The sequence below is a fragment of the Sminthopsis crassicaudata genome, chromosome 3 (genome assembly GCF_048593235.1).
Source record: "Sminthopsis crassicaudata isolate SCR6 chromosome 3, ASM4859323v1, whole genome shotgun sequence".
NCBI classification, from domain to species: domain Eukaryota; kingdom Metazoa; phylum Chordata; class Mammalia; order Dasyuromorphia; family Dasyuridae; genus Sminthopsis; species Sminthopsis crassicaudata.
In genome coordinates, this window is record NC_133619.1 from 539,372,656 (window position 1) to 539,398,146 (window position 25,491).

General features: G+C 33.6%; 1 protein-coding gene across 5 annotated transcripts in view; it reads right to left on the reverse strand.

Moving 5' to 3' along the window:
• Positions 1 to 25,491, reverse strand: part of CNTN5 (contactin 5) — a 1,627,773-nt gene that overhangs the window by 553,641 nt on the left and 1,048,641 nt on the right. The gene's annotated exons all lie outside the window — the stretch shown is intronic.

Below are 25,491 nucleotides of genomic sequence, written 5' to 3' on the forward strand. Positions count from 1 at the left end.
TTCTCCACTAAGACCAAGGACTGGGGCTGGTCCTGAGATCCTCTAGAGACCTAGTCTGGACACTATATTTTAATCCCCACTAGTGTGGGGGCTCTAGAAAGCAATGGTATGTTTTGTCACCCCAACTTGGGGGCTCTAGAAAGCAGGACATTACATTTGGATGTGCAGACTGCTGACTGGCTGACTGACTGAGACTGCTGATGCAGACTGGGAGATTAAAAGAGATAATAAAGACTTAGGACTTTATTCCTGACTATTCTTGTGGTGATTATTCTACTGAAACCAAGGCCCTTTCAGAGGACCTCCAGAAAACTAGCCCAGACATTACATTTTTTTAATATATGTCACCTACTATTAGCACAGTACTTGGAACATAGAAAGCACTTAATAAATTTTATTGACAGTGTCTCATTTCACTCTTTATTGTGATACCATCAGCTCCCATGGGTTCAGTGATCACTCCTATACAGATATTATCCATATCCCATAACTTCTCATTTTCTAATGGACCTCTAAATGCTTTCCATACCAAAAGTCTCTTCCAAATTCAATTCCTTTTCCACTTATCTGACAAGGTGATTTTTCCTAAACTGTAAGACTGATACACCTTTTCCTATCTCTTTGAGTTCTAATTGCTCTCTTATCATCCCTAGGATCATATAGAATGTTTTCTATTTGGAAAATTCTTCATACCCTGACTTCACTTATATTCGCTTCTTTGTGACCCCATTTTTTTGGTTTGTTTGTTTGTTTTTGTTTTTGTTTTTGTTTTTGTTTTTGTTTTTGTAAAGGTACTGAAGTGTTTTGCCATTTTCTTCTCCAGTTCATTTTACAAATAAATGCTCCTCCCTATCTTACCAATATTCTTACACTTTATTTCCCTCCATGAATTCTGAATAAACTACACTGGCATACTTGCTATTTCTTGAACTCAACACTTCACCCAACATCTCCATGCCTTTGAACTGATTGTCAATATATTTGGATTGTTCAACCTCTTCTCTTTCATCTCTTTATTTCCTTGTCTTCCTCAGAGACTCACTTCAAATTTTCCTTTCTGCAAGAGATCTTTCCAAGTTCTTTTGGATGTCTCTACTTGGTCTCTAGCTTCCCCAAATTTTGATTTAAGTCAGAAAAAGCCAATGCAGGTTAGAAGGTTGGTCAGAATAAATTATAACCCAGAGTTATCCCTTGCACTCTTTCTTGCTTTCTTTCCTTTCTTCCTCCCACTCTCCCTCCCTCCTTCCTTCCTTCCTTCCTTCCTTCCTTCCTTCCTTCCTTCCTTCCTTCCTTCCTTCCTTCCTTCCTTCCTTCCTTCCTTCCTTCCTTCCTTCCTTCACTCCTTTTCATTCCTTTCCTTCTTTCCTTTCTTTCTTTCTTCTTTCAACAATCAGGGTTCAGTGATTTGCCCAGCATCACACAACCAGTAAGTGCCATGTATCTGAAGTCAAATTTTAATTCACATCTTCCTGACTTCAGGGCCAGTGCTCTATCTATTGTGTCTCCTTACATTTTCTATTTGTAATGCCATATTCTGACTCATATGGTGATAATAGTTAGGTCATTTTTCATTATCTTTAAAGAAAGCAAACTTTTAACTCTGATGTGCTCTCCTCACTATTAGTAACCCAAGCAAACAAATATACCCAGAAATACAGATGCCCACTCTGACCCTAACTCCCCACGTAAACATAACTGCATTGCTATAAATGTAAAAAGTAGACATGAATGTTCTCTTAGGGGATCTAGCAGAGGAGTCCTGAGCCAGAAGTACTACATTTCCCAGGAGAGCAAAACTAATATATATTTTAAAATCAATGCATATGTGTGTATAGCTTTGCATATAGTATGCATGTGCATTTTATTTGCTTTTGTTTTTGGAGGTAATTAGTGTTAGGTGACTTTCCCAGGGTCATACAGTTAGTAAGTATCTGAGACTAGACTTGAACTAAGCCCTCCTGATCCATGGGCTGGTGCTCAATTATTCATTGTATCACCTAGTTATCCTTGTAAGTGTATTTTTTAAATTTAATTTTTACATCATTCCTTTTATTTTTTTAGCAATACATTACTAGCTCCACTCTTTCTTACCAGTCTCTACTCCAATAAAGAAAAAAAAAAAATCACAATTAATTTAGCACAGCTAAGTAAAACAAAATCGATTATTTGCCATTTTCAATACTATGTCTCATATTGCACCTTGATTCTAACATCTCTCTTTCAAAAAGTCAGCATTTCTATATCAACTGTCCCCTGGAGTCATGTTTGGTTATGATATTAATCAGAATTCTTATCAAGATCTATTAAGTTGTTTTCTTTTATGACGTTTTTACTATATAAATTATTCTCATGATTTCTCTTAATTTGCTCTGTCAGTTCATGTCTACCCAGATTTCTATGAATCTGTTCCTTTTATCATTTCTTATGATACAGTAATATTTTTTAATATTCATAATTTGTTCAGTTACTTTCCAACTGATGGGTATCTCCTTTCTCTATAAGTCAACTAGTAAAAAAATTGCTATAAGCATTTTACATATATGGGGCTTTGTCTTTCTTTGATCTCTATAGTATAGTTGTGGTAAAAGTATAAGTACTATTTATTGATTTTAGGGACATAGTTTCAACTGACTGACAGAACAGTAATAGTACATCATAACTCCATCAATAATGGAATTTTCTTTCTTTCTGCTCTCCTTCCAAAAACTGTCATTTTCTTTCTTTCTTTCTTTCTTTTTAAATCATCTTTACAAAATGTTTGTGGTAATCCTTTTTGTAGTGGCTAGAAACTGGAAATTGAATGAATGCCCATCAATTGGAGAATGGTTGGGTAAATTGTGGTATATGAATGTTATAGAATATTATTGTTCTATAAGAAATGACCAACAGGATGAATACAGAGAGACTTGGAGAGACTTACATGAGCTGATGCTGAGTGAAATGAGCAGGACCAGGAGATCATTATACACTTCAACAACAATACTATATGATGATCAGTTCTGATGGACTTGGCCATTTTCAACAATGAGATGAACTAAATCAGTTCCATTTATTCAAAAATGAAGAGAACCAGCTACACCCAGCAAAAGAACTTTGGGAAATGAGTGTGAACCACAACATAGCATTTCCAATCCCTCTGTTTTTGTCCACTTGCATTTTTTATTTCCTTCTCAGGTTAATTTTACCTTATTTCTAAGTCTTGTGCAGCAAAATAATTGTATATATGTATACATATATTGTATTCAAGATATACTTTAACATATTTAATATGTATTGGTCTATCTGCCATCTGGAGGAGAGAGTGGGGAGAAGGAGGGGAAAAGTTGGAACAGAAGATTTTGCAATTGTCAATGCTGAAAAATTACCCATGCATATATCTTGTAAATAAAAAGGCTATAATAGTAATAATAATAAAATAAAATCATCTTTGCAATCTGGTAGATGTAAGTTTAAGATTATAGAACCATTTTAGTATGCATTTCTTTAATCATTAGTGATTTGAAAATTGTATCTGTCTTTTGCAAAGCCTGGATTTCTTCTTTTGAGAACTCATTTATATTCTTTGACCATGTGCATATATTTTAAAAACAAAATTAAAGTTTTTGTAGGCTAGAACTAATGATTTCATTGGATTAGGGCAGTGGCATAAAACTCCAATAAAAACATGGCCAATAATATGTACATAGGGATCTGTGCCAACTGCATATTGCCTTGGTTTTAAAATATAATATTATTTATGTTTTGTTATATTTTTATTTATTTTTTTAAACATTTCCCAATCACAGTTTAATTTGGTTCCATATTTATTTTGGATAGCATGCCAGCTGGCTCTGTGTTTGATACTTTTAGTATAAGGAACCTTAGGTGAAGAACTTCCTTTATCAATGTAAATCAACTTAACCTTCTTTGTAACTTGCAGTTTTAGAGATTTGCCTGGGAGACACTGAGAGTTAAGTGAACTTAGGTCTTCCTGACTCTGATGCTGGCTCTCAATCTCTTACAATAATCTGTCTCTCATATGGTATATGCATTATATAAAATAAAAACATCATAGTTCTGTCCTTTGAAGCAACACAACATAAATAGAATAGGCACTTTTCCCACCAGGCTGTGCTTCATTATGCTTCAAGAATATCTTCATCCTTCAACCTCTACTCAGCTCTAATACCCATTCCTCATCCATACCTTTCTCTTTCATGCTGGCTTCCCCCATTAAGTTGTAAGCTCTTTAATAGCAGGGATGATCTCTATTTTTTTTCTTTTGTATCTACACTTTTCACAGTACCTGGCACATAGTATGTTCCTGATAGATGTTTGTTGGCAGCTAGATGGCATGGTGGATAGAGTGCCAGGATTGGAGTCAGAAAGACTCATCTTCTCGAGTTCAAAACGTATCTCAGACACACATGACGCTGAACAATTCACTTTAACCCTGTTTACGTCACTTTTCTCATTTATAAAATAAAGTAGAAAAAGGAATGTCAAACCCCTCCAGTATCTTTGTTAAGAAAATCCCAAATGGACTTACAAAGAATCAGTCTTGGCTGAAAATGACTGAACACAATGATCAAAAAAGACTGGACAATTTGTTCTGAAAGAGTTAGAATAAGATTTATAGCATCATTGAAGCTCATTTGCTAGGCAATAACTAGGGATGAAACTATTGCCTCCTAAGCAATAGGTTGGAATGAATCTCTGAAAAACCTTAGGGAACTGTTCCACTCATGTTGACTTCAGGCTAAAGCTCCTTTTTTGACTATTAGGTGAGTTCATTTTCATTCTTAAGGTTTTCTTTAGTAGAATTTGGAATCTGTGGAGTAAAACCCAAATGTAAATTGTCAATAGTATAAAGATTGCTTGAAATATTTTCCATTGGGGGGCAGCTAGGCGGCGCAGTGCATAGAGCACCAGCCTTGAATTCAGGAGGACCGAGTTCAAATTTGGTCTCAGACATTTAACACTTCTTAGCAGTCACTTAACCCCAGCCTCAAAAAAATAAAAAAATAAAAAATTGAAAAAAAAAAGAAATATTTTCCATTGGCTTTTGAATATCTATGGCTAACAAAAATATATTTAGCAAGTAGTTAGATGATGGCAATTGACAGAATCTCCCTCCAAGACTTGTTGGCTTCAGATTTTCAATATGAACCTCTATCTCCTCTCAAGCAGGGATCAATAACAAGGAAAGTAAACAATCCCAAACCATTGTGTATGACAACACTAAGTGACAGTGACCAATTTAATGTTTACTGTTTGTCATTCTGATTTTGTATAAAGGATGATATTTATATATTTATTACATTAATTATTTATACTATCATCCTTTGAGAAGTTGCTTGACATTAACTAAATGGAATACTACATACAAATTTCACATTTAGGTTAATGTATTTCTCAAAGAAGTCCAGTGGTAAAAAAGGAATGTGGTTTTAAATTATTCAAACTCCCTTGTGTTTAATAATGTAAAATATACATAGTTTTCTCTTTCAATTTTCCACATTTCTCTTTTAAAATTTGGAAAAGACTTTCTTGTTATTTGTGTATATGTGTAAAAGGTGGCATATATTCACTACTACTTTACTATGCTCCATCTAATGAAAGATCATGAGATACAATATCAACATTTTGTAATGGATTAGAAAGCATTAAATTGAATTTTATAGAAGTATTTTAAAAATCTTTTTTTTTTCCTACAAACAATTTTTATAACCAACTAATTGAATTACTTGTCTGTGGCATCTAAAACTTTTAATAAGCACTCTGTTTGGGAGCGGTTAATACATGATTAAAAACTGCACTTCTTTTCTAGCAAAAGACAGAGATCTTGTTTGAAAAGCATAGATAACAAGGTCAGAATTTGAGATTTTTAAAATGTATTTGTTCCATTTCTCCTTTTCTATCAGAATCATCCCCTCAATTTTTCTCCCCTGGTTAAGAAAGTAATAAATAGTTCACAGATAATTGGATCTTGGACTGCCCTCAAAAGCTGAATAGCTCATTTTAGGCTGCACGGTTCAGTTGTTTTTTAGTTGCTCTTTACTTTTCATGACCCCGTCTGGATTTTACTGGAAAAGATTCCAGAGTAGTTTGCCATTTCCTTCTCCAGCTCATTTTACAGATGAGAAACTGAGGCAAATAAGGTTAAGTGACTTGCTTAGGATCACACAGCAAGGAAGTATCCAAGGCCAGATTTAAACTTAGGAAGATGAATCTTTCTGACTCTAGGTCCAAAGCCCTATCCATCACCATCTTAGACCACAAAGCCAGTAATCGTAACTAATTGGGTTTTATGGGAATTTGAATTCTAGTCCTCTAATTCCTGATCTACTTTTTATTATATCCAGTCTGTGTTGGCTTATTAATAATACTATTTCATATTTTTTTTAGCTCTGACCTGTTATTTTATTGGCATAGAAATGTCTAACCGGGGGACTCCCTCTATCTTTTGTAGAACACAAATACTTTAGCACCTAAATTGCAATTTATAACATTAGAGTTGCCTAGGATATTAAGAGGATAAGGGACTTTTTGAGTATCACAGTTGAGGATTGGACCCAAGGTCTTCCTACTTTGAAGCTAGTTCTCTCTCCATCATACCATGTTGACTCTTAGTGAAAGACATCTAAGACTTAGTAAATCTCTGTAACTGTTGTGAATATAGATCTTCTTATGCACAACAATCTAGTATAATCATATCAGTCCTATATATAGTCATAACAGAGCAAGCAAGAACAATTTTGAATGTGTTTTGGTATAGGCTACGTATGTGTTCAACACATATTGTAGTCATCATAAAATATCTTGCTTTACTCACTAGTTTATGTATTTAATATCCTAAAAAAATGCTACTGAATTCTATTAGATTAAAAGTGAAGATGATATCTCTCTTGGAATTGGTGTCTGTGACACCTAATTCAATCTAATTTAACATCTCTTTCTTAAACATTTATTATTTGCAAAGCACTATTTTAGAGAATGGGATTCCAAAACAAAATTGAAACAAGTTCCTGGTCTCAAGGAGATTTTATCTTACTGAAGACATGTATCATATAAGTGAGGTTGAGGTAGTCTTGAGAACACAAATGATTTAGAAACTTGGATAACCAACAAAAAGAGATTGATTAATAAAAAAGCAGTTAGATAAAATGACAATCAGGAGAGTATACTGTCACAAATCCCTGTGGGGAAGAGCATCTAGAAGCAATGGGTGGTCAGTCATATTCAAGGATACAGAGATTACACAAAGAATGATGTTCACAAAAAGTATTTGGCTTTAATTGTAATGAAGGGATCCTTGTTGATAAGAAATGAGATTAAGAATAAATTCATTTCCATAAAAAAAGGGAAAAGAACTCACATGTGCAAAAATATTTGTAGCAGCACTTTTTATAGTGGCAAGGAACTGGAAACTGGGTGGATGCCCATCAGAGGGAGAATGAATTAATAAGTTATGATCTGTGAATGTTATAGAATATGATTGTTCTATAAGAAACAATCAGCAAAATGATTTCAGAAAAGCCTGGAGAGACTTACAAGAAGTGATGCTAAGTGAAGTGAGTAGAATTGATCAAATCTGATGGACATGGCTTTTTTCAACAGAGAGATGATTCATGCCAGTTTCAATGGTCTTGTGATGGAGAGAGTCATCTACACCCAGAGAGAGGACTGTGGGGACCGAATGTGGATCACAACATAGTATTTTCACTTTTTTTTGGTTATTATTTGGTTGCATTTTGTTTTCTTTATCATTTTTCCCTTTTGATTTGATTTTTCTTATGCTGCATGATAATTGTAGAAATATGTATAGAAGAATTGCACATGTTTAATCTATACTAAATTACTTGCTATCTAGAGGAGGGGGTGGGTGGGGGAAGGGGAAAAATTTTGGAACACAAGGTTTTGCAAAGGTGAATATTGAAAGCTATATATGTATATGTTTTAATTTTTTTAACTTTTAAATTTTTTTAAAAAAAAGAATAGGATCATTTCTTTATGTTGCTCATCATTGTTACAATAATCACATAAAGAATGAGTTTTGTTCATGCAGGATATCTTAAGATGTCTGTCTTAAATGACAGATGGATCAAACAAAATTGGATTCACTGTATAGACTCAGATCCTTTGTCATGTAATTAATATTCAGAGCATCTCAAGTTCAAGAAAAGTTAAGAAATATTAATAAAAACAAATCCTAGAAGTATAGATTTTTCTTTGACATAATCAGCATATATGTAGTGAATTTATGTTTGGGATAGAAATTGAAAGGGATCTTAGAGCACAGCAAACCCAACTCTGCAATTCTATGATTCTACTTGCAGTTTTAATGTGTAGGAATAAGAACTAGGATCTCTGAGTTTTCAAGTTCACTTTTATAATTTTACTATTTTATTTGTACTTTCAATGAAGATTGATAAGCATTAGGAGGAATGATTATTTCAGCCATTAGATTTTAGTCTCCTTCCCTACAAAACAATGTAGCTGAGCTGGTAAAAGGGACCAAAACAATTAGTTTGAGTTTTACTTCTATTTTGTAAACATTAGCCACCACTTGGTACATTTCTTCTATGCTCTCTGTCAGTAGCTTGATGGTACTAAAAAGTAGAACATGAGAGGTAAAAGAACCAAAGAGAGAGGCTTATATGACAAGTTACAAAGGAGCTAGAACTTTGTTGGACTCTAGGTGTTGTCAGCTTAGGAAAAATTGGTGGCCCACGGATCATAACCTACAGGATCAAAGAATAATGCTAATACTTGTGCTAACCAATTTTTAAACTATGACTATAACTACCTTTGAGATTTTGCCCAGTGTTTTAAGCTGTGATGCTACAGGACCACTTTCCTTGTGATTATTCATATAAAGCCCTATGCTACTTTGTCAATAAGCCACCAACAAGCATTTCTTAAAATGCTATTGTGCATTAGGCATAGTATTAAAATCCCTACTGTGCATTAGGCATTATGCTAAGTGGAAGGTAAACACAAAAAAAAGCAGACAGGCAAAAAAGACAGTCCCTTCTCTAATTGAGTTAATGATTTAAATAAAGGATATAATATACAAACAACTATATGTCAAGAAAGCCTCACATATTGAGACTAAGCAATGAATTAGCCTGCATTTCTAGAAGAATATAATGGATTAACAACTAACTCAAGGGTAATCAAGGTCATGTATTAAGTTGCACCAAGTAAACCTTACATATAGCTCTTAATCTTCATTGACATACCTAATTTGTGAACTGTCACTGAATTTTGCTTTGACATTACACTTGTAAAATAATGATGCATAAAAGCTCAAATTTCAAGTGTCACTGACTTGACTGACTAGATAGTATAGACTGACACTGGAGTCAATGTGGTAGCAAGCTTTAAGCAAATCTAAAGATAACTAAGGGTCTAAACAGAACACAATTATGGGCCATCAATACTCAATGCAGGTAAAATGTCAATGCAGCAATTATGAAATGATGTTTCACACATCAAGTTTCTGCATAAGGTGACAGGTCATCTGGCTTCATCTTCTTTGTGCTTGGCATTATACTATTTTTGTGCATATACAGCACTATCCCTGTTGGTTTGGTGCCCTATAAAGCAAGGTATTTGTACTCCTGAATCCTTCAAGGTCACTGTCGGGAGAGATGAAATTTTATTGTAGGTTTAACTAGACACCTTGGAACTGCACAAAGAAGTTTGGGTAGTCACACATTCCTGCTTGTCCACATACATTCTTTTCTTTTTTAATCCTTAATTTCAAAGAAACACAAAATCTCAGAGGTGGAAAGTATAGATGGATGAATAAATGAATGGATGGAAAGTTTTTAATGAAGAGTTTACCATGTATCTAGCACTGTACAAAGGACTGAATATATATATTCAGAAGATTACATTCTTTTTTTTCTATATTTCAATTTGTTAAAAAAAAAAAACAAACAAAACAAAACAAAACAAATTAAAATAAACAAACAAAAACAAACCTTTCCCTTAACACTGCACCAGAATCTATCTTGCTGTGACTTTAATTCATAGTTCTGCATTCTGGGACCATGTCTAATTCCTTTCTTTTCTTGACAGTGTCTTAAAATACTTGAACATAGCTATCATTCCCATTTCCTTCTTCCTTTTTATTTCTTTTAAGTCCTCAAGTCACTTCTATCTCATTCAAATGATCTATATATTGGGGCTGGAGGAGGGATGTACATTATATTGGATATATATGTGTTGGGAAAGTTTGGGACATAAAAATTATGGTTATGGTAATGCAAAGAGAAGGAAGGAGATTTCAGAGCCAAGTTCTAAGGGGTCTGATGTATATGACATGGGAGACACTAGTACAGGACTGCCCAGCATGGTGTGTCCTTATCAGGGCTCTATGAAGGTACTGTGCTCTATGAGCAAAGCAGAAGTGAATTATCCCAAAGGAAACATAAACTGTGCAAAATTAGAGAAGCTAAATGTTCATAGGGACTCTTTGTGACTGACCTATGGCACAGTATTCCAAGCTTGGATCGGTCTGATCAGCCACAGTCAGACACATTGTAACTTGACTCTAACATAGTGATGTCATTTTGGTCCTCTCCCAGAACCAAGGACAACAACCAATCAGCCTACTTCTATGACACTACTATACAAAATTCTCAAGGAAAAGAATAGAATTAAGGGATCTGTTTAAATTTTGCTTGGGATGTCAGGGACAGAGTTCCTAAAATTCTTTCAATCTTTCCACATTTGAAATAATTTCAAATTCTTGTTAAGACATCATTGAAGACATTTAGATTTTGTTTTACTTACATTGCTGCTAGAACAGAATCCGCATGGTTATAAAATTGATTTAGTCTTAATCTTTGTGGGAATTCTACTACCTTTGTTGTTGGAATCCTGAGAAATTTCAACTATTATCTGATATACAGTAATTACTGACATTTATTTTTTAAAGTTTAATTTTGACTAAATTCTGTACTAAATTACTCAAATCTTTTAGTTAGTCAATTAGTCAATAAGCATTTATTAAATGTCTGCTCTAGGCCATTATACTCTATGACCTGAGGTTACAAAAACAAACAAAAACCCCTCTCCCTGATATTAAAGACTTTAATTATACAAATTATACTTATATATTAAATTATATTTAATTATACAAAGATAAAATATACAAAAATTAGACAAAAAGTTCATAAATGGATGAAACCATCTCAATTATACATTTATTTTTGTTAGTTACTATTTAATAGGTTTTTATCTGATATTTTTTGATGAGTTTCCAGTTGTTTTCAATTTCTTATTTTACATTCATTGTTTCACTGTGTAAATTTTTTTATCTTCCTGGCAAAGAGTATGGCTTTTTTGTTTTTTGTTTTTTTTTTTTTTTTTTTGCTGTTTATTGTAATATTGATGAAATTTGCCCTATAAGATACTAGCATAGATCCTTCTGCTACCTTCTGACATAGCTCCCAACTTCTGTGCATTCTTCAGTTCCCCAACTTATACTCACCCCACATTATCGAAACTGTTATGATTCTTCTAGCTTTCACTTCTACACTGTTTCTCATGCATGTTCCCTTCTCTCCTCTGAGACAGCCATCACTATAGTATAGGCCCTTGGCACCTCATGCCTGCACTAGTATAATGATCTGCCTCAATCTGCCTGCTTCAAGTCTCAAATTCCAATTCATTCGGTTGCCACAGTGATCTTAAACACAGGTCTGACCATATCACTCTCACTAAACTCCAGTGGCTCTCTATTAAATATAAATCTTTTTATATTTAAATATAAATATCTTAAATATGAAATATATAAATATTTAAATATAAAATTAAATATAAAATCTTATTTAAATATAAATTTTCTTTGACTTTTACAGCCCTTTACAACCTGGCTCCTTCCTGCCTTTCCATTATTTTTATACATGAACTGCATCATCCAAAGACACTGTCTGTCTAGCCCTTGCTTTCAAAAGACTCCCTAGATCCCAAAATCTTATGTTTTCAGTGATTGTCCCTTATGCTTGGGAATATTTTCCCTCCTTAATTCCACCTTCTGACTTCCATGGCTTTCTTTAAGACCAGGCTCCAATCATACTTCTGAAAAAAGTCCCATGTTGTTACCTTTCTGTTTATCTTCATTGCTTAGCATAGTGTCTAGCATCAAATAAGTGCTTACCAAATAGGAATTGATTAATTCTTACTATCTACCTGACTACTCTCAGCTGGACTCTTTTTTAGGTTATCATCCATTCCTTTTCCACTAAAAAGTTAGTGTACTCCTGGGCACAATGGATAGAATGCCAGAGTCAGAAAGAGCAGAGTTATAGTCTGGCCTCAGACATTTACCAGCTGTGTCACTTTGGTCAAGCCACTTAATCCTGTCTGTCTCAGTTTTCTCTTCTGCAAGAATGAACTGGAGAAAGAAATGGCAAACTACTCTAGTATTTTTGCTAAAAAACAAACCAAAAAAAAAAAAAAAAAAAACCCATAAATAGTGTCACAGAGTTGGACATACTGAACTGGCTGAACAATGACAGCAATGCACTCTTCTCAGTTTGATGATCATCTCTATGCAGATGACTAATAGATTTATAAACAAATCTATATTATCTCCTGAGTTCTATTTCTACGTCATCCACTTTCTCTTAGACATCTCACCCTGAGTGTACAATTGACAAATGAAACTCAAGTAGACTAAAAGTCAACACCTCATTTGTCTTTCCCAAATCTACTTTTCTCCTAATTTTGCCTATTTATCTTAGTTATATCCCTAATTTCTAAAACATATTCATAACATTGGAGTCATTCACACACAGACAGAGACACATACTACATAAATATATATATATGTATATATACATACATATATTTCATACACACACACATATATACATATTTTTCATTTCCTATGTCCAATCAATTTTATTCCTACAGATTCTACCTTTACAATATCTTTTATATCCATATCTTTGTCTTCAACCATATATTACTCTCTCTTGTTCAGACCTGCAGTATTTCTCTAGACAGTTGAAATAATTTCCTATGTATATATATATATATATATATATATATATATATATATATAATTTCCTAGCCTTCATTCCCTCTAATTCATCTTTCACATAACTGCCAATAGAACCTCTCAAAGTAAAGGTCTAATCATATTATCTCCAATATCTTCACTGACTTCTTATCACAACTAAGATAAAATACAAATTATTTGGGTCAGTTTTCAAGATATTCTACATTCTGCATTCAAGGTTTCTTTCAATTAACTTTTTTCCCCTGAGGCAATTGGGATTAAGAGACTTTCCCAAGGTCACACAGCTAGGAAGTGCTAAGTGTCTGAGGTCACACTTGAACTCTGGTTCTCCTGACTTCAGGGCTAGTGCTCTATCCACTGTGCCATTTAGCTGCCCCTTTCAATTCAATTCAATTCTACAAATATCTATTCAGGGAATACAACAGAAAGGAATGAAACTATTGTTCCCAAAGAACCTTCACTTTGTGTGTGTGTGTGAAAAGAGAGACAATAGACAAAGAGAGACAGAGAAACAATGAGAATACGCATATGGTATAATACAAAATAAATATAATACAAAGAAAACAGATGGAGAAAAACCAATAACTGTATGGATTAGGGAAAGTTTCTTGGAGGAGGTGGCAACTAAGTAGAATTTTGGAGGAAGATATAGATTCTAAGAGGAAGAGATGAGAAAAGAAAGCATTCCAGGTTCTGTTCACTATTTCATCCAGTCTCTTTCATGTTTCATTTCATATTACTCTTATTAAAGCATGGTAAAAGACAGTGTAAAGGAATGGAGAGAGCTCTGAATTTGGCATTAAGAGGCATGATTTTTAATTCTGTCTTACAGAACCTTTGTGATGATGGGCATATTTATTTCTTTTTCATTTTTTTTCCATGTTTTCATTTTTTTATTTCATTTCATTTTATTTCTCAAAGCCTCAGTTTCCTTAATGTAAAATGGAAATCAAAATACTTGCACAGGATGGTATTGAGGAATGAGTTGTGCAAAACTCAAAGTGACACATAAATAAGAGTTATTATTTTTCAAACACACTAGCCAACCCAGAGTACTAGCTATTTCCTGAACCCAGGCATTATATCTCTCTGTGTGCTTGCATAGGCTGTCTTTTATACCTAAAATAAATTCCATTCTGATTTCTAACTTTGAGAAGAATCCTTGTTTTCCTAAAAGGTCCAGTTAGACGCCAACCCTTCTTGGAAGATGACCATGATTGCTGTCTTTCATGCTCAGTTGGTGATATTCTCTTCTTTCTCAAATTGTCTCAAAGTGTATTTATTGTTGTTGTCATTTTTTAGTATTGTCTTACTTTTTGTGATCCTATTTGGGGGTTTCCTTGGCAAATATACTAGGCTAATTTGTCATTTCCTTCTTCAGCTCGTTTTACAAATGAGGAAACTGAGGCAAACAGAGTTAAGTGACTTACCCAGGGTCACACAGCTGGTAAATATCTGAAACCAAATTTGAATTTAGAAAGATGAGTCTTCCTGACTGCAGGTCCAACACTTTATCCACTTTGTCAATTTGCTGGTTACATAGTATATTCAAATGGGTACATATGATTTTCCTAGATTCCTTGAGGGCAAGGAATTATTTTTGACTAGATTTTTGTTTTTGTTTTGTTTTTGTATTTTTCAGAACCCATCCCAGAGCCTTGCATATAGTAATTATTTAATAAATTCTTGTTGAATTGAAATGTAATTTTTTTGTCACTAAAATGGTTCATATTAGGCAGTATAGCATTAGGAAGGAAACAAACATTTATTAAATTTATATTATATGTCAGGAACTTTACAAATATCTCAAATAAGTCTAAAAGGAAGGTGTTATTATTATAATTCTCATTTTACTATTGAGAAAATAGAAGCAGTTGGAAAGTGATATGCACAGAATCACACATTGTTTGAGACTACATTTGAATGTATCTTTCTAATTCCAGGACCTGTACTTTATCAACTGACCCAACTTCCTCTTCTCTAAACTTCAGCCTCTAGATGAACCATTGGAGAAGTCATCATCATAAGATATTTGCTGTATAGTGATTCTTCTCAGATCCTCTCTTAGGGAGTTTTTTTGCCACCTTTTTATCATCCCATACTATCCTGACAAAACTCTGAGCTGTTTTTCTAAAATCATAAGCCCCTGACTGTGCTTCCAATCTCCACATTTTTTTTAGGGTTGGACTTGGATAAATCTATGAGGCACATGTACAATAATCCCTTCCCTCAGACTTTTGGCCAAGATGCCGGAGGAGACACATACATCTATCTAAGCTTAGAGCCTCAGAGTCTCAGAGCACAGAGGCAGCACAGCCATTGCTGTCCTGTTAGTACCTCACTGCTGCCCCCCACAGTCTGCAGAGTAAGCTTGGTAATACCATTCATCTCCCCCTCCCCCCAATGAAAAAAGGCAGACTGCATTTGCTTTTTTTGTTAGTTTGTTTTCTTTGAGTCTTCTTTGACAAAATTAGGAAAAAATTAAAGTGCACTCTAACCATTGATAGCTTCTATATGGATAGAAAGCAGACTTCAAACTTCAAACCCTGAGGAGACAAAAACATGAATCCCCAAAGGAGGATCTGGTCCTCAACACACAAGACTCATAGAAGAAATTAAAAAGGCTCTCACAAGAGAGCTAGAAGCAAAATGGGAAAAGGAAAGGGAAGTTTGGCAAAAGGATCTGGAGAAGTCATCCCACTCATTTAAAGATAGAGTGGATAAAGAAATTAAATCCTTGAAAAACAGAATTAGTGAATTGGAAAAAGAAAATAGCTCTTTAAAAAATAAAATTGGCAAAATGGAAAAAAATTCCATAGAAAAAACAATTCACTTAAAAACTCAATTGGACAATTAGAAAAAGAAATTTTAAAAATGAGTGAAGAAAATATTTCATTAAAAATCAGAATTGAACAAATGGAATTGAATGACTCGAGGAGACACCAAGAATCAGTCAAGCAAAACCAAAAAAAGAAACAATGGAAAAAATGTCAAATACCTTCTTGGGAAAACAACAGACCTGGAAAATAGATCTAGGAGAGATAATCTGAGAATTATTGGATTTCCTGAAAATTGTGATGAAAAAAAGATCCTGGACACTATTTTCCAGGAAACTATCAAAAAGAACTGCCCAGATGTTATAGAAACAGAGAGTAAAATAGACATTGAAAAAATTCATCTATCACCTATTGAAAGGGACTCTGACATCAAAACTCCAAGAAATATTATGATTAAATTCCAGAACTATCAGACCAAGGAAAAAATACTGCACGCTGATAGAAAAAAATCAATTCAAATATGAAGGAGCCACAATAAGGATTACACAGGATCTAGCAGCATCCACATTAAAGGATCGAAGGGCCTGGAATCTGATATTCCAAAAGGCTAAGGAACTTGGTATGCAGCCCAAAATAACTTACCCAGCAAAAAAGAGCATCTTTTTCCAGGGAATAAAATTAAAAAAACAGAACTAAACAAAAAGTTTGATTTCCAAATATAGGACTCAAGAGAAACCTAAAAGGTAAAAATAAATCTTGGGAATTATATTTCTGTTATAAAGATACATAAAGAACACATATATAATTTGTTTTAGAAACTAGAGGTGGAAAGGAAATTGTACCAAAAAAGGGTACTACATCTCATGAAGAATCAAAGGAAACCTGTTATATATGAGAGAAAGAAGGGAGAGGAATGAACAAAGTAAGTGTCTTACTCTCATCAGAACTGGCTTAAAGAGAAAAATAGACATATTCGATATTTGGAGAAACTTCTCCCATCTCATTGAAAAGAGGGAAGGCAAAAGTGAAAAGGGAAGGAGTAAGCTAAGTGGAAGGGAATACAGAAATTGTGAGGAAAAAAAGGAGTAAGAAAGGGGGAAGAACTCTAAAGTGAGTGGAGGGATCCTAAAAAAAAGGAGGGCTGTGAGAAGCAAGCAGTGCTCACAAGTTTAATATGGGCAGGGGGTTAAGGGGGAAGGAAAGGAAAAAAAGCATAAGCAGGGGTTAACAAGATGGCAAGTAATACAGAATTAGTCATTTTAACCGTAAATGTAAATGGGATAAGCTCCCCCATCAAAAGGAAATGGTTAGCAGACTGGATTAAAAGCCAGAATCCTACAATATATTCTTTATAGGAAACACACTTGAAGCAGGGAGATACATACAGAGTAAAGGTAAAAGGCTGGAGCAGGATCTACTATGCTTCAGGTAAAGTCCAAAAAGTGGGGGTAGTCATTCTGATCTCAGATCAAGCAAAAGCAAAAAGTAATCTAATTAAGAGATAAGGAAGGGCACTATATCTTGCAAAAGGGTAGCATAGATAATGAAGCATTAACAAGATTAAACATATATGCACTAAGTGGTATAGCATCTAAATTCTTAAAAGAGAATTTAAGAGAGCTGCAAGAAGAAATAGACAGCAAAACTATAATAGTGGGAGATCTCAACCTTGCATTTTCAGAATTAGATAAATCAAACCACAAAATAAATAAGAAAGAAGTCAAAAAAGGTAAATAGAATACTAGAAAAGTTAGATATGATAGCTCTTTGGAGAAAACTAAATGGAGAAAGGAGTACACTTTCTTCTCAGCAGTTTGTGGAACCTGTACAAAAATTGACCATATATTGGGACATAAAAGCCTCAAATTCAAATGCAGAAAGGCAGAAATAGTAAATGCATCCTTTTCAGATCATAATGCAATGAAAATTACATTCAATAAAAAGCCAGGGGAAAATTGACCAAAAATAACTAAATAATCTCATACTAAAGAGTGATTGGGTGAAATAGCAAATCATAGATATAATTAACAACTTCATCCAAGAAAATGACAATAATGAGACATCATATCAAAATGTGTAGGATACAGCCAAAGCAGTGATAAGGGGAAATATATATATAGATAGATATAGATATATATATCTATATATCTATATATAGATATATATATATATCTATATCTATATATCTATATCTATCTATCTATCTATCTATCTATCTATCTATATATATATTTATTTATTTATTTATATCTCTAAAGGCCTACTTTCATAAAATAGAGAAAGAGAAGATCAATGAATTGGGCTTGCAACTAAAAATGCTAGAAAAGGAACAAATTAAAAACCCCCAGTCAAACACTAAAATTGAAACTCTAAAAATAAAAGGAGAGATTAATAAAACAGAAAGTTAAAAAAAAAACTATTGAATTAGTTCATAAAATTAAGAATTTGTTCTATGAAAAAAACAACAAAGTAGATAAACATTTAGTAAATCTGATTTGAAAAAGGAAAGAGGAAAATCAAATTGTTAGTCTTAAAAATGAAAGGAGAGAACTCACCACTAATGAAGAGGAAAAAAGAGCAATAATTAGGAGTTACTTTGCCCAACTTTATGCCAATAAATTTGATAACTTAAATGAAATGGAAGAATATCTTCAAAAATATAACTTCCCCAAATTAACAGTGGAAGAAGTAAATTGGTTAAACAGTCCCATCTTAGAAAAATAAATAGAACAAGCTATTAATCAACTCCTTAAGAAAAAATCCCCAGGACTAGATGGATTTACATGTGAACTCTACCAAACATTTAGAGAACAATTAGCCCCAATGTTATATAAACTATTTGAAAAAATAGGGAATGAAGGAGTCCTCCCAAACTCCTTTTATGACACAGACATGGTACTGATATCTAAATAAGGTAGGTTGAAAACTAAGAAAGAAAACTATAAACCAGTCTCCTTAATGAATATTGATGCTAAAATCTTAAAATAAGATATTAGCAAAAAGATTACAGAAAATCATCCCCAGGATAATACACCATAATCAAGTAGGATTTATACCAAGAATGCAGGGCTGGTTTAATGTTAGGAAAACTATTAGTATAATTGACCATATTAATAATCAAATTAACAGAAACCATATGATCATCTCAATAGATGCAAAAAAATAAAATTCAACATCCATTCCTACTAAAAACACATGAGAGTATAGGAATAAATGGACTATTCATTAAAATACTCAGGAGCATATATTTAAAACCATCAGTAAGCATCATATGTAATGGGGATAAACTGGAAACTTTCCCAGTAAGATGAGGAGTAAAACAAGGTTGCCCACTATCACCATTACTATTCAATATTGTATTAGAAATGCTAGCCTCAGCAAAAAGAGTCAAGAAAGAGATTAAAGGAATTAGAGTAGGTTTGAGGAAATCAAACTATCATTCTTTGCAAATGATATGATGGTATAGTTAGAGAACCCTAGAGAATCAACTAAAAAACTAACAGAAATAATTCACAACTTTAGCAAAGTTTCTGGATACAAAATAAATCCACATAAATCCTCAGCATTTTTGTACATCACTAACAAAATCCAACAGCAAGAGATACAAAGAGAAATTCCATTCAAAACAACTGTCGAGAGTATAAAATATTTGGGAATCTATCTACCAAAGAAAAGTCAGGAATTATTTGAGCAAAATTACGAAACGCTTCCCACAAAAATAAAGTCAGATTTGAATAATTGGAAAGACATTAAGTGCTCTTGGATACGCTGATCAAATATAATAAAAATGACAATACTCCCTAAACTAATCTATTTATTTAGTGCTCTACCAATCAGACTCCCAAGAAACTATTATAATGATCTAGAAAAAATAACAACAAAATTCATATGGAAGAACAAAAGGTCGAGAATTTCAAGGAAATTAATGAAAAAAAAATCAAAAGCTGTACCTGATCTAAAACGGTATTATAAAGCAGCAGTCACCAAAACCATTTGGTATTGGCTAAGAAATAGATTAGTTGATCAGTGGAATGGGTTAGGTTCACAGGACAAAATAGTTAATAACTATAGCAATCTAGTGTTTGACAAATCCAAAGATCTCAACTTTTGGGATAAGAATTTACTATTTGAAAAAAAACTGCTGGGAAAACTGGAAATTAGTATGGCAGAAACTAGGCATGGACCCACACTTAACATCATACTCCAAGATAAGATCAAAATGGGTCCATGATTTAGGCATAATGATTGAGATTATAAATAAATTAGAGGAACATAGAATAGTTTACCTCTCAGACTTATGGAGGAGGAAGGAATTTGTGACCAAAGAAGAACTAGAGGTCATTATTGATCACAAAATAGAAAATTTAGATTATATCAAATTAAAAAGCCTTTGTACAAATGAAACTAATGGAGACAAGATTAAAAGGGAATCAACAAACTGGGAAAGCATTTTTACACTTAAAGATTCTGATTAAGGCCTCATTTCCAAAATATATAGAGAATTGTCTCTAATGTATAAGAAATCAAGCAATTCTCCAATTGATAAATGGTCAAGGATATGAACAGACAATTCTCAGATAAAGACATTGAAACTATTTTTACTCATATGAAAGGGTGTTCCAAATCACTATTGATCAGAGAAATGCAAATTAAGAGAATTCTGAGATACCACTACACATCTGTTGGATTAACTAAGATGACAGGAAAAAACAATGATGAATATTGGAGGGGATGTGGGAAAACTGGGACCCTAATACATTGTTGGTGGAGTTGTGAACGAATGCAACCATTCTAGAGAACAATATGGAACTATGCCCAAAAAATGATCAAACTGTGCATACCTTTGATCTAGCAATGATACTACTAGGCTTGTATCTCAAAGAAATACTAAAGAGGGGAAAGGAACTTGTATGTGCCAAAATGTTTGTGGCAGCCCTTTTTGTAGTGGCTAGAAACTAGAAAATGAATGGATGCCCATCAATTGGAGAATGGTTGGGTAAATTGTGGTATATGAATGTTATGGAATATTATTGTTCTGTAAGAAATGACCAGCAGGAGGAATACAGAGAGGCTTGGAGAGACTTACATGAACCGATGCTGAGTGAAATAAGCAGAACCAAGAGATAATTATACGTTTCAACAGCAATACTGTATGAGGATGTATTCTGATAGAAGTGGATATCTTCAACAAAGAGATTTAATTCAGTTCCAATTGATCAATGATGACAGAATCAGCTATACCCAGAGAAGGAACACTGGGGAATGAGTGTGGACTACTTGTATTTTTGTTTTTCTTCCCAGGGTTGGTTTTTTTTTTTTTTTTTTTTTTTTACCCTTTGAATCCAATTCTTCTTGTGAAACAAAAGAACTGTACAGTTCTGCATACATACATACATATATTGTGTCTAAGATATACTATAATATATTTAACATGTATAACACTGCCTGCCACTTAGGGGAGGGGGTGGCAGCATATGTTCTGTCAATAAAAAGTTATAATGAAAATAAATAAATAATAAAATTAAATAATTCCTTCCTTCCCCAAGCTGGTTTTTGTCCTGCTTACCATGATTGTTTCTTTCACCACTAAAAACTTTGCAGTGTTCTTAAAAGACATGTCAAGGCAACATTTAAAAAAAAAAGATATTCCTTTGTTTTTATTGCTGAGTGTTATGAGGACATTGGTCACTTGAGGAGACGATGACATGATTGTGAATTAAATAATATGATGTTTGAAGCATACATATTTATATGTATGTATTGTTGCACATATGTGTATGCACATGCATATTGCCAGGTTTGGAGTTAGAAATACCTGTGTTTAAATCTGTCTTACATACTTATTAGCTATATGAATTTGGGCAAATCTCAGTTTCCTCATCTGCAAAATGGGGGAATAGCATCTGTCTCATAGTTTTTTTAAGGATTAAATGAAAAAAAAAACTCATAAAGTGTTTTGTAAAACTTAAAGCTTTATAAAAATGCTAGATATTACTGTCATCACCACCACCACCACCATCACCACCAACACTACATCATCATCATCCATGTTCTTCTACAAGTCCCCCAAAAAGGATTATTTTTTTAAATTTCAATTTTTTTTCTTTGGACCTTTTAAATTTCCCTAGAAACTATGCTCTATAAATATCTTTTATGGGGCAGCTAGGTGGCACAGTGGATAGAGCATCAGCCTTGAATTCAGGAAGACCCCAGTTCAAATCTGGTCTCAGACACTTAACACTTCCTAGCTGTGTGACCCTGGGCAAGTCACTTAACCCCAGCCTCAGGGGGGGAAAAAAGATATAAATTTATAAATATCTTTTATAAAATTACTTAAACTCAAGCTACCATTGGTAATATGCTAACAATAGTAACCTATCATACCATGGTAACAAGCTAACATTGATAATATACAAACTACTTATGTTCACTTTTTTTTAAAAAACAAAAACATTTGGACCAGCAGTGATTTTTATTTTTTAGAGTTTGGGTTGTTGGCTGGAACTCTTAGCTATATAGCTTCATTTTGAAAATACTGGTGTGAAAAAAAAAATTGATTTTGGGTTTGGGTTTTTTTTTTTGGTAGCAGAGAACAGCTTGAAATTGTTGAAAATGACAGTTTTTCATTTGTAATTTAATCTTCTTTATTCCTCTCCCTTGATTCTTGACCTGCCTCATTGTCTGTCTTTAGTTCCTGTACAAAATATTGATAGACTAACTCAATGGACTACCCATTCAATGGCATGTTAGATACTCTTATTTGTTTTTTCCTATATGGATTGTTATACATTTTCTTTGTGATAACTTTGCTTGTCACTGGTGAGGATATGTAATATTCCAGAGCTCATCATCATCAAAAAATAACTCACAAACACTGAAGTACATAGGCTAGCATATCCTAGAGGAGCATTTCTATGGGCTCTTCTACACTATGTCTGGAACATGTGAAAGGTTCTTCAAAAGCCTTGCCCATAAATATAAGTATCATCTTTTACCCTAACAAGTGCCAACTTCATTGTATATCTTAGATATACACATTGTCCATAAGTTTCATCATCTTATTGTGGAACAATCATCAGATAAAGGCCAATGTTGGTGATTTGACAGGAAAGAGCAGTTTAGGTTTTCAATATCAATTCGAGCTTATAAACTATTTCTGAATACATTCCATCTGACACTCAGTAGGGATGCTGGAAGTATATTCTGAAATGTTTTCTACCTGTAATAGGGAAACCATGATAGGGACAAACCCCTAGTCCATGAGATGTTGTTGGCCCGTAGACTTTGCCTAGCAACCTGAATGCTTGCCTGATATAGATCATTTTTTATCTGAGTAGGGCTGCCTTGTCTTAAACAAGCTATAAGAGAATATATTATAGGTGGACACCAAATCTCTTACATAACTTGTGCCTAAATGTAAGTGTAGGTTCACAAGGGAGGAAAGTAATGGAAAGCAGAAAGAGCTGTTTTCCTCTTGAGCTACATTCTGGATTTGATCTCTGAATCCATTTATCTCACATCTATCTAATGTGTGACTTTGCTTTTTAGCAACATAAGCTGACTCATAAAACAATGGCACAATATGACAGTAGTGTTAAAAATTTAAATAAAATGTGGGAATCCTGCCTGCAAATCTTGATGCCATATAATGATATATAGCAAAATACTACCAGGATCTTAATTTGTTGTTTTGTTTTGATTATAAATAAATCATCTCTATCATGTTGGAAAGTATTTCACAGGCTTAAAAAACAAACAAAAAAACAATCCATCTGTATAAGGTTCAGAGTCTGGCTTACTCTTTATCTCTTTGGGGTTAGGGAGCAGTTCCAAATTATTCCACTGTAAGATGTACCTCAAGGAGACATATACTCCACAACCAATCGAATCTGCTGAGGACAGAGCTTCCCTCTCATTGCACATTTGTTTTCAGTCACTAAAGAAAGCAAAAAGCTGCTAATCTCCATCTGGGAGGCCAATCAAACTGTAATGAGAAACAACATGGTTCTAGCCAATACCTCTGAAAAGGCAGTCATGACAGTATTTGAAGTAAAAAAGGGTTCAATTTCAGACTCTACGTCTTATTTTTTGAGCACTTTTAGATAGTCTCCAAGTCTCTGTTTCCTCACCTAGAGCTGTGAATACAAATGGAAAAGTGAGATAATCCCTATTTTCTAGGCGCTAACATTATAATAAAGAGAGACAACATAAAGGAGGGTATCCATTTTCAGACAAGATGAAAAGGTCACTTAGTTCTTATGGTGCAATGACAAGTTCCAGGAGTTTTTTGGGTTCTTAACCAATCATTTCTAGGAAGAAGGCAAAGAGTCTAGATATTTACCAGAACCTTTTAAGTTATATTGTATAGATTTTATCATCATTTTAGAAATAAGTTAACAAAAATTCATTAGTGATGAAGTGGCCTGATTACAGTCATCTGGCTAGCCTGACTCCAAGTACAATGCTTTTTTTCCCTGCTATATCTTTTTTTTTCCCCATCCTTACTGTCTCTCCTAATTAGAGCATAAAGTTCTTGAGGAAAGAAACTGTATAATTTTTCATTTTTGTATCCCCAGTTCAAGGAAAATATCATGACCTGACTGCTTTAGAAATATGCTCAATTAAAGAGTGTTTTCAAAGAACTTTTCAAATATAAAGAACTTAAATTTTGCCTCTATACAAATGCCAAAGTCCTCTTCCTATATTACTTAGCTGACAATACCACTCCTCAATTCACATCCAATAGCCTTTATAATAACAATATCATTTGCAAAATATGGATTATCTTACATTTATTTTCTCATAGGAAGTCAAAGTTCTACAAAAGAACCATAAGATAGAGTTCTATTTTATTTCATATAAAAAACTGCATACTTAATTCCCATTAGTGTCTGAGGTGGGGAGAAGCTCAGGCTCAAAGCTGGAAGGGCTTGCAGATATAATTTCATCATATTAAGAGTGTACCAATTTCCACTGCCTGTTCCCAAAACACTTATTAATTAATTGATTTATACAAAAGTATTTATTAAACACATTATATGCTAGGTACTGTGCTAAGAATTGAGGATAACAATAAATATTTTTAAAAATCTTTTTTTTTTTTTTAATGGATGTCTCACCATTCATTCCTAACCTGACATGGCTAGACTCCAGAATGGTACTAAGATGATGCAATCTCACCGTTACCAGACTTCTGACTGACTCCCCGATGCTTTCCTTTAACATTGCTATATTCTCCAATCCTTAACGCTATTCTATTCCCTGTAAGAACATAAGCTTTAATCTGGAATTATGCCCAAAACGTTATTAAACTGTGCATACCCTTTGATCCAGCAGCGCTACTTATATCCCAAAGAAATACTAAAGATGGGAAAGAGACCTGTATGTGCCAAAATGTTTGTGGCAGCTCTTTTTGTAGTGGCTAGAAATTGGAAAATGAATGGATGCCGAAAAATTGTAGAATGGTTGGGTAAATTATGGTATATGAAGGTTACGGAATATTATTGCTCTGTAAGAAATAACCAGCAGGATGAATACACAGAAACTTGGAGAGACTTACATCAACTGATGCTGAGTGAAATGAGCAGAACCAGGAGATCATTATACACTTCAACAATGATATTGTATGCAGATGTATTCTGATGGAAATGGATATCTTCGACAAAAAGAAGATCTAATTCAGTTCCAATTGAT